The sequence below is a fragment of the Aquarana catesbeiana genome, linkage group LG01 (assembly GCF_042186555.1).
Source record: "Aquarana catesbeiana isolate 2022-GZ linkage group LG01, ASM4218655v1, whole genome shotgun sequence".
NCBI classification, from domain to species: Eukaryota; Metazoa; Chordata; class Amphibia; order Anura; family Ranidae; genus Aquarana; species Aquarana catesbeiana.
In genome coordinates this window covers 61630166-61641010 of record NC_133324.1, presented here as the reverse complement: position 1 = coordinate 61641010, position 10845 = coordinate 61630166, and the positions used below count along the sequence as shown (strand labels likewise).

Here is a 10845-nt window from a genome sequence, read left to right as displayed (position 1 = left end):
TGTATGTAGGCATAGGACACGCCCCCTGCCACACCCCCTTAAAAGAGAATTAACCAAAAATATGGTTAATTAAATCCACAAGGACTTTTTTTTTTTACCACTACCATTCCTTTATGTTGGCTTTTAACCACTTGACATCCGCGCTATGGCCGAATGACGGCCACAGGCCGCGGACCTGTATTCCCGGGAGGCCGTCATATGACGGCCTCCCCTGTGCACGCGCCGAGCGCACTGTGATCACCGAGTCACTGAGACTTGGGTGATCACTGATCCAAGTAAGGGGCCGATCCCGGCCCCTTACCATGTGATCAGCTGTCAGCCAATGACAGCTGATCACATGATGTAAACAAAAGATCGGTAATCGGCTTTTTTCTCTACTCACGCTGACAGCCGGATCACCGGCTCGGATGTGAGGGACATCGGTCCCGAAGAGGAAGAGGCACATCTGCCTCATCTGTACCCACATAACAGTGCCACCTAACAGTGCCACCTAACAGTGCCCGCAAGTGCCAGCTATCAATGCCCACCAGTAGTGCCAATCAGTGGCACCTAGCAGTGCTGCCTATCAGTGTAACTGATAGTGCCCATTATTGCCACCCATCAGTGCCCATCACTGCCACCCATCAGTGCCCATCACTGCCGCCTATCGGTGCCCATCACTGACGCCTCATCAGCGTACATCAATGAAGGAGAAAAATTACCCGGTTTTAATTTTTTATAACAAAATATAATTTTTTTTTTTTTTTTAATGAATTCATTTTTTTTTACATTTTTTTAACAAAAAATAAAAACCGCAGAGGTGATCAAATACCACCAAAAGAAAGCTCTATTTGTGATTAAAAAATGATAAAAATTTCATTTGGGTACAGTGTTGTATGACCGCGCAATTGTCATTCAAAGTGCGTCAGCGCTGAAAGCTGAAAATTGGTCTGGATAGGAGTGGGGGTTTAAGTGCCCGGTAAGCAAGTGGTTAAAATGTACAAATGCAGCGATTTAGAATTTGGATGAAAGGTTTAGCGCTGGGAAACACTTTTTGATAGATAAAAAGTGCATTTTATATACAACTCTATAGATCAGACCAAAATGAGGGACAAATGAGGAGGAAAGAGGGACGTTGCTCCAAATCAGGGACAGTTGGGAGCTATGTATATACAGTATATATAATGTAATAGGTGAGTGTAGGCTTCTCCTGGGTCATGTGATCACACACACACATACACAGAGCTCTTATCCCTACATCCAGCAGCACTACTGACACTGCAGAACAGCCCCGCCCACTCTCCCGGGGCAGAGGACTACACTTCCCGGCGTGCTCTAGGGTTCCACGTGGTGCGGGTTGTGGGCGGTTCCGGTGACGTCACGCCCAGGCATCCTCTGTCAGGCTCCTCCAGTGTCAGTGTGCGGCGGGCGGCCCTTCCGGGCAGTGGCTTCTCTTCTTCTGGGGTGAGTAGAGAGGGGGACCCCGGGGGGCGGGGAGGAGGTGGTGGTGGCCCCCTGTGGTCCTGGGCTGTGGGCACTGTGCCCTGTCATTGTCCTCTGCCTGGAACTTTCAGGGGGGGTAAATAAAGAGGACCTGTCAGGGGGTGAGTGGTGATGGGGGCTCTGTATGCCTCCTAGGGGGGGGTGACATGACCGGCTGCCCCCATTGTGTGGTGCCATGGACCCCCCCTCCACCCACTAACCTGCTGACCAATCAGCCTCTCCTCCATTGTGTGATGACAGGTACTCTTCTGTGAGGTGGGGGGATGGGGGGGTCAGTGCTGGGCTGGAGTCTTTGGCCCCCAGGGGCCCAATAGATTTAAAGGTAAAGATGACCCCCCCCCCCCAAAAAAAAAAAAACTGTCCAGAATTGGCTTGGTGTTCATTAGATGCACTGACGCGTTTTGGGACCCCCCCCTTTTATCCCTATGCATTTTGGGGACCCCCTTCATCAGGCTCAGAATCCTAGAAATTTAACTACTTCATCTGTCCCCATCCCCCCCCCCCAAATCTCTGCTCTGGGCCGGATCATTCCACCATAACGTTGTCATTGCTCAACCCCCTTCCCGATGACCCTTTAACCTTATGCCAGGGGGCGGGGCAGACTTCCTGATCATGTGATCACCCTGATCATGTGATTGGGAGCCGGCAGGATCACTGGATGGCCAATCATAACCACCGACCGGGATTTGTCTGTGGCAGAGCGCTCTGAATAGGGATGAGCTCCGGCGTGTTCGCATGGCGCACGTGCAGAGCCCGCCAGGAAGTCGGCACGGCGCAGCGCTAATCACAAGCAGTGAGACATTTCCCGATGTGCGGCTGCAGAGATCGGGAAATGTCTCCCTGCCTGTGATTAGCGCTGCGCCGTGCCGACTTCCTGGCGGGCTCGGCACGTGCGCCATGCGAACACGCCGGAGCTCATCCTTAGCTCTGAACACTCGAGACGTATAGATTGGGTGGTCGTCAAAGCCCTCTCTTGTGTGTGTGTGTGTGTATATATATATATATATATATATATATATATATATATCTATATATATATATATATATATATATATATATCACCGGCCACTTTATTAGGTACACCTTGCTAGTACCGGGGTTGGACCCCCCCCCCCCTTTGCCTTCATTCTTGGTGGCGTAGACTCAGCAATTTTGGTGATCCTGCGCAAATTGTAGCCTCAGCTTCCTGTTCTTAGCAGACGGGAGTGGCACCCGGTGTGGTCTTCTGCTGCTGTAGCCCATCTGCTTCAAGGTTTCGATGCCTTGTTACATACATAGCAGGTGAGGTTGAAAAAAGACACAAGTCCATCAAGTCCAACCTATGTGTGTGATTATGTGTCAGTATTACATTGTATATCCCTGTATGTTGCGGTCATTCAGGTGCTTATCTAATAGTTTCTTGAAGTTATCAATGCTCCCCGCTGAGACCACCGCCTGTGGAAGGGAATTCCACATCCTTGCCGCTCTTACAGTAAAGAACCCTCTACGTCAGGGGTCTTCGAACTACGGCCCTCCAGTTGTTCAGGAACTACAATTACCATCATGCCTAGTCATGTCTGTGAATGTCAGAGTTTTGCAATGCCTCATGGGATGTGTAGTTCCGCAACAGCTGGAGGGCCGTAGTTTGAGGATCCCTGGTCTACGTAATTTATGGGGAAACCTCTTTTCTTCTAATGTTAATGAGTGGCCACGAGTCTTGTTAAACTCTCTTCTGCTAAAAAAGTTTTATCCCTATTGTGGGGTCACCAGTACGGTATTTGTATATTGAAATCATATCCCCTCTCAAGCGTCTCTTCTCCAGAGAGAATAAGTTCAGTGCTCGCAACCTTTCCTCATAACTAATATCCTCCAGACCCTTTATTAGCTTTGTTGCCCTTCTTTGTACTCGCTCCATTTCCAGTACATCCTTCCTGAGGACTGGAGACCAGAACTGGACAGCATACTCCAGGTGCGGCCGGACCAGAATCTTGTAGAGCGGGAGAATTATCGTTTTATCTCTGCAGTTGATCCCCTTTTAATGCCAATATTCTGTTTGCTTTGTTAGCAGCAGCTTGGCATTGCATGCCATTGCTGAGCCTATCATCTACTAGGACCCCCAGGTCCTTTTCCATCCTAGATTCCCCCAGAGGTTCTCCCCCCAGTGTATAGATTGCATTCATATTTTTGCCATCCAAATGCATTATTTTACATTTTTCTACATTGAACCTCATTTGCCATGTAGTTGCCCACCCCATTAATTTGTTCAGGTCTTTTTGCAAGGTTTCCACATCCTGCGGAGAAGTTATTGCCCTGCTTAGCTTAGTATTGTCCACAAATACAGAGATTGAACTGTTTATCCCATCCTCCAGGTCGTTTATGAACAAATTAAATAGGATTGGTCCCAGCACAGAACCCTGGGGGACCAATCGTGTGTGTTCAGAGATGGTATTCTGCATACCTTGGATGTAATGAGGGGTTATCTGAGTTACTGTTGTCTTTCTATCATCTTGATCCAGTCTGCACCGTTCTCCTTTGACATCAACAAGGTATTTTCCTCCACAAAACAGCCGCTCACTGGATATTTTCTCTTTTTCGGACCATTCTCTGTAAACCCGAGAGATGGTTGTGCGTGAAAATTCCAGTAGATCAGCAGATTTTAAAATACTCAGATCAGCTTGTCTGGCACCAACAACCATGCCACGTTCAAAGTCACTTAAATCCCCTTTTCTTCCCCCATTTTGATGCTCAGTTTGAACTTCAGCAAGTCGTCTTCACTGTGTCTAGATGCCTAAATGCATTGAGTTGCTGCCATGTGATTGGCTGATTAGCTAATTTTGTTACCAAGCAATTGAACAGGTGTACCTAATAAAGTGGCCGGGGAGTGTATGTCACATGGTAGAGAGTGATAGGTGTCTCAGGAGCTGCACATCAAGTCAAAGCCTGCTGCTGTGTGACAGTGAATGGCAGTCTCAGCCTGGAGCCCCGCCCCTGCCAGGCCACACCCCCCCAGTGCATTTCACTCCGCCCACCAGAGCTCACTCATTCTCATACAGCAGGGATATGCAATTAGCAGACCTCCAGCTGTTGCAAAACTACAAGTCCCATCATGCCTCTGCCTCTGGGTGTCATGCTTGTGGCTGTCAGTCTTGCTATGCCTCATGGGACTTGTAGTTCTGCATCAGCTGGAGGTCCGCTAATTGCATATCCCTGTCATACCGCCTGAGCGGCTCACACACATATATCTTGGTTTTACCTGGTTGAATCAAAGTAACACAGATATTGTTTAGGGCAAGAAAGGCTTCCTTTTAGTGATATCATCTTGTGAAGGGATTGAGCTTAGATTGCAGAAAGGCTTCTTTACTGTTAGAGCAGTAAGAATTTGGAACTTCCCCCAACATGAGGGTCCTGCTGAAAAACATTGCAGAGTTACAAGTGAAAGAAAGAACGACCTTTTTAATTTTTTTTTTTTTTTTGCGCTCAAACTGGCTGTATGTCGGAATAATTTTAGCGTTCTGTCCGGTGTCTGTTGTGTGCTGGATGTGGGGAGAGGGGGCGCTTTGCCCTGATTTTTTTTTTTTTTTTTTTTTTTGTTAAATCACAAGGCTCACTTTTTTTTTTTTTTTTTTTTTTGTAACTTTATGGCAATGCTGTGCAAAAAACAGATGGCGGCTTCAGGTGCATTGTGGAAACATGGCGGCACATCTGCATTTTCCAACCCGCCTGAGGGCAGCGTTGTGCTGTGAACAGGCCCGGTGGCGACTGGTGTTGATCAGATAAATGCCAGTCACTGCACATGGTGCAAACGGGACTTCAATGCTGCACACAAAAAATGAATAACATTTTAATAAAAAAATGAAGTATAAATATGAATAGTTACAGAGATTAAAAAAAAAATCATGAGTGAATTGGGGGCGATTGTGGTAACTGAGAAGTAATAAAGGGTTAAATAGGGACAATATTACATTTTGTTTTTTTATGTGTCAGGATTCTTTTAGGGACCTCACTCACAGATGGGACTCAATCCCTTTGATCTGTCAATAATAAAGCAGAATAGATACAAAAGTAACAATGTTACTTTCTGTCTCCAGTCTGCACATTGTTTATAACAATGTTACTTCTATCTCTCTTCCTCCTATCTGAGCATTATTTATAAACAGTGTTACGTTGTGTCTCTCTATCTCAGTCTGTACAGTATCAACAATGTTACGTTGTATGCCTCTATAAACATTGTCCAGGCTGAGATACAAAGTAGCTTTGTTTATAAACATTGTTTAGACATGAGAGAAACAATGCCACCATGTATCTCTAATGCTTGAATAGTGTTGATAAACAATGTTACTTTGTATCCCTCCATCTCCAGTCTGCACGTTGTTTATAACAATGTTACTTATATCTCTCCTCCTATGTGAACAATGTTACATTGTGTCTCTCTATCTCAGTCTGAACAGTATTCGGGGCTGTCTTAATCCATGGGCACCCCTGGGCACTGCCCAGGGGCCCCAGGTGCAGGGGGGCCCCATGATAGTCTTGCATTATATCATACTGTCCCAGGATTTGTCGTGCCAGTCATGCTTTTTACTAAGCTGTCCCAGGATGGCCTTGTCTTGAGCAGCATCCTGGAACCTGTACTGTGCCCTCCTGATCCCAGTATTCTGCCCTCCTGATCCCCCTGTACTGTGCCCTTCTGCCTCCAGCCCTGTACTGTGCCCTCCTGATCCCCCTGTACTTTGCCCTTCTGCCTGATCCCAGTATTCTGCCCTCCTGATCCCCCTGTACCATGCCCTTCTGCCTCCACCCCTGTACTGTGCCCTCCTGATACCCCTGTACTGTGCCCTTCTGCCTCCACTCCTGTACTGTGCCCTCCTGATCCCCCTGTACTGTGCCCTTCTGCCTCCACCCCTGTAGTGTGCCCTCCTGATCCCAGTATTCTGCCCTCCTGACCCCCCTGTACTGTGCCCTTCTGCCTCCATCCCTGTAGTGTGCCCTCCTGATCCCCCTGTACTGTGCCCTTCTGCCTCCACCCCTGTACTGTGCCCTCCTGATCCCAGTATTCTGCCCTCCTGACCCCCCTGTACTGTGCCCTTCTGCCTCCATCCCTGTAGTGTGCCCTCCTGATCCCCCTGTACTGTGCCCTTCTGCCTCCACCCCTGTAGTGTGCCCTCCTGATCCCAGTATTCTGCCCTCCTGATCCCCTGTACTGTGCCCTTCTGCCTCCACCCCTGTACTGTGCCCTCCTGACCCCCCTGTACTGTGCCCTTCTGCCTCCATCCCTGTAGTGTGCCCTCCTGATCCCCCTGTACTGTGCCCTTCTGCCTCCATCCCTGTAGTGTGCCCTCCTGATCCCCCTGTACTGTGCCCTCCTGACCCCCCTGTACTGTGCCCTTCTGCCTCCATCCCTGTAGTGTGCCCTCCTGATCCCCCTGTACTGTGCCCTTCTGCCTCCACCCCTGTAGTGTGCCCTCCTGATCCCAGTATTCTGCCCTCCTGACCCCCCTGTACTGTGCCCTCCTGATCCCAGTATTCTGCCCTCCTGATCCCCCTGTACTGTGCCCTTCTGCCTCCACCCCTGTACTGTGCCCTTTGTGATTCGATTAGTCTTTTATTTATGGAATGCTTTTTGTATTGTTTAAAATCAATTTTATCGAAAGACCGAATAAATAAATGTTTAACTCTAGCAACTATGAGAGTAGGTGCATACATTTGTGCATTACTTTGCCCAGGGGCCCGTGATGCTATTAAGATGGTCCTGACAGTATTTATCAACAATGGTACTTTGTATGTCTCTTAGAGCTGCACAATTAATTGTTAAAAAAAAAATCGTGATCTCGATTCAACCCCCCTGACAATCACTCCTGCAGATTTTGCCGATTCTTTCATAAAAACATATGGAGAGACTTTATCTGCTCACTCAGCTGTCAAAAGAAAGCATCCGGGCAGTCTGCCAAGTCTTTAACTTGAAACATTGTAACTGAGCTTCCTTCTTAGATCAAAGAGATAGAACTTCTGTGTAAATAATCCAGGCAGTCTGCCAAGTTTTCCACAAAGTGTAAATGCAGGAAGTTTAACCACTTAAAGTCTAAATCTTTTTCTGACACTTCTTTCTTAAGTTAAAATCAATGTTTTTTGCTAGAAAATTACCTGGAAAACCCAAACATTATATATATTTTAGCAGAGACCCTAGGGAATAAAATGGCAATTGCTGCAATATTTTATGTCACACTGTACTTGCCCAGCGGTCTTTCAAAGGCAATTTTTTGGGAAAAAATATACTTCAATGAATAAAATAAAAAAAAAAACAAAACAGTAAAGTTATCCCAAATTTTTTTTTTTTGTTTGTTTTAATGTGAAAGATGATGTTACGCCGCGAGAATCGTGAGACAATCGTGATCTATCCTCTAAGCAAAAAAAATTGTGATTCTCATTTTAGCCAGAATCGTGCAGCTCTAATGTCTCTATAAACATTGTTCAGAGTGAGATGCAGAGTAGCATTGTTTATAAATCTTATTCAGACATGAGATAAACAATGCTATTTCGTATCTTAGTCTGAACAATGTTTACAAATAATGTTACTTTGTATCTTTCTCATGTCTGAACAGTGTGTATAAACGATGTTTCTTTGTATTTCTCTGTCCCACGTATAAACAGTGTTAATAGACAGTTTTACTTTGTATCTCTCTCTATAAACGCGGTTCAGACGAGGGATAGAGAGATGCAAAGTAACATTTTTTATCAACACTGTTCAGACGTGGGACAAACACAAAAAACATTGTTTATAAACACTGTTCAGGTGTGAGAGAGCTGCAAAGTAACATTGTTCAGGTTGAGATGCAAAGTAGCATTGTTTATAAACATTGTTCAGACACAAGATAGAAAGATACAGTTGTGTTCAAAAGTTTGCATACCCTTGGAGAATTGGTAACATGCAGTATGTATAAATTTTCTATTCATATTCAACTGTAGGCAATAACAGAACAGCACAATCATAACACAAAACATGGCAGCAAGTAAACCCATGAAATGCCCCCTGTTCAAAACTCTGCATCCCCTTAGTTCTGTGTATTGCCCCCTTTAGCATCAATAACAGCGTGCAGTTTTTGTAATAATTGTCCGAGGCCCCGAATTCTTGCAGGTGGTAGAGCTGTCCTTCATCTTGGCAAAATGCCTCCAAGCCATGCAAAGTCTTTGGTCGTCTTGCATGAACCGCACGTTTGAGATCTTCCCAGAGTGGCTCGAAGATATTGGGGTCGGGAGACTGTGATGGCCACTCCAGAGCCTTCACCTATTTCTGCTGTAACCACTGGAGGGTCAACTTGACCTTGTGCTTATGGTCATTGTCGTGCTGGAAAATCCAAAGAATCCCAGGCACAGCTTTCATACAGAAGAATGCAAATTGTCTGCCAGTATTTTCTGATAACATGCTGCATTCATCTTGCCCCCACCATGCTTCACAGTAGGCATAGTATTCTTGTCACTATAGGCCTTGTTGGTCCTTCTTCATGGCTGACCATAAAGCTCTATTTTGGTCTCATCACTCCAGATTACAGTGTGCTGGAAGCCATGGGGCATGTCTCAAGGTATTATTGGGCATATTGTTACTGGGGTTTGTTGTGGCATTGGCGCAGTAAAGGCTTTTTTTTTTTTTTTTTGGTATTTTTGTTCAAGTATCATCGTATTGTGCTCCTTCAAACAACCACACCATCTTTTTCCAGAGCAGCCTGTATTTCTCCTGAGGTTACCTGTGGGTTTTTCATTGCATTCCGAACAATTCCTTTGGCTAGTTGTGGCTGCAATCTTAATCTACCAGACCTTAGCTTGGTATTTCCAAAATTTTTCCACTTTTTAATAAGTGATTGAACAGTACTTGCTGGTATATTCAAGGCTTTGGGTATCTTTTTATATCATTTTCTATCTTTATGAAGTTCCATTACCTTGTTACGCAAGTATTTTGGCAGTTCTTTTCTCCTCTCCATGGCTCAGTGTCTAGCCTGCTCAGTGCATCCATGTGAGAGCTAACAAACTCATTGACTATTCTACACAGACACTAATTGCAATTAAAAAAAAAACATGTGGAAAATTACCCTTTTAATTGCCATTTTAAACTGTGTGTGTCACCTTCTGTGTCTGTACCAAACATTCCAGGGGATGGAAAATTTGGCTCATTTCAATTTGGGTGATTTCTGCCATTATGATTTTAAAAAGTAGCCAAACAACTATGTGATAATAAATGGCTTCATGTAATCCATCATATTTTCAATGTCAATGCCAAAATCTCACGATTCCTGCCAGGGGATGCAAACTAATGAGGACAACTGTACAAAATAACATTGTTTATAAACATTGTTCAGGCACAAGATAGAAAGATACAAAGTAACAATGTTTATAAACACTTTCCAGACACATGGTAGAGAGCTACAAACTAACATTATGTATAAACTTTGGGCAGATGAGAGATAACTAATGTTGCTTTGTATCCTTCTATACTGCATCTGAACAGTGTTTATTAACAATGTTACTTTGTATTTCTCTATAAATGCTGTTCAGACGAGAATAGAGAGCTATCAAGTAACATTGTTTATAAACACAGTTCAGGCAAAAGATAGAGACCGCTACACTGGCTGCGTGGGCACTGACTGTATATTATCCACCAGAGGTAAGTACAGTGGTGATCGGGGGAGGGTGTAGGGTGTTCACTTTTTTTTTTTTCCTGAACATTAACACCATCTTTCTTCCTTCCCCTTTTTTTTAATTTTTTTTTTTTCGAGCCCCCCTCTTACATTAACTGTCCCCATCCTAGAACCCCTCTTACATTTATTGCTCCATCCTAGAACCCCTCTTACATTTATTGCTCCATCCTAGAACCCCTCTTACATTAATTGCTCCATCCTAGAACCCCTCTTACATTTATTGCTCCATCCTAGAACCCCTCTTACATTTATTGCTCCATCCTAGAACCCCTCTTACATTTATTGCTCCATCCTAGAACCCCTCTTACATTAATTGCTCCATCCTAGAACCCCTCTTACATTTATTGCTCCATCCTAGAACCCCTCTTACATTTATTGCTCCATCCTAGAACCCCTCTTACATTAATTGCTCCATCCTAGAACCCCTCTTACATTAATTGCTCCATCCTAGAACCCCTCTTACATTTATTGCTCCATCCTAGAACCCCTCTTACATTTATTGCTCCATCCTAGAACCCCTCTTACATTAATTGCTCCATCCTAGAACCCCTCTTACATTAATTGCTCCATCCTAGAACCCCTCTTACATTAACATCAGAGCCCCCCCCCCCCCCTTACATCAATTGTCCCCATCAGAGCCCCCCTTTTACATCAACTGTCCCCATCGGAGTGCCTCATGGATCAGTGGATGCACTCATAG

The 10845-nt window shown here is 45.1% G+C and overlaps 1 protein-coding gene across 2 annotated transcripts in view; it reads left to right on the top strand.

Moving 5' to 3' along the window:
* The first annotated feature begins 1317 nt into the window (after positions 1-1317).
* The window catches only part of CTIF (cap binding complex dependent translation initiation factor), a 354845-nt gene continuing 345317 nt past the window's right edge, over positions 1318-10845 (top strand). For both annotated transcript variants that reach the window (XM_073619271.1, XM_073619262.1), the window contains exon 1: positions 1318-1443. The gene's annotated coding sequence lies outside the window, so the exon portion shown is untranslated. The remainder of the gene's footprint in view (positions 1444-10845) is intronic.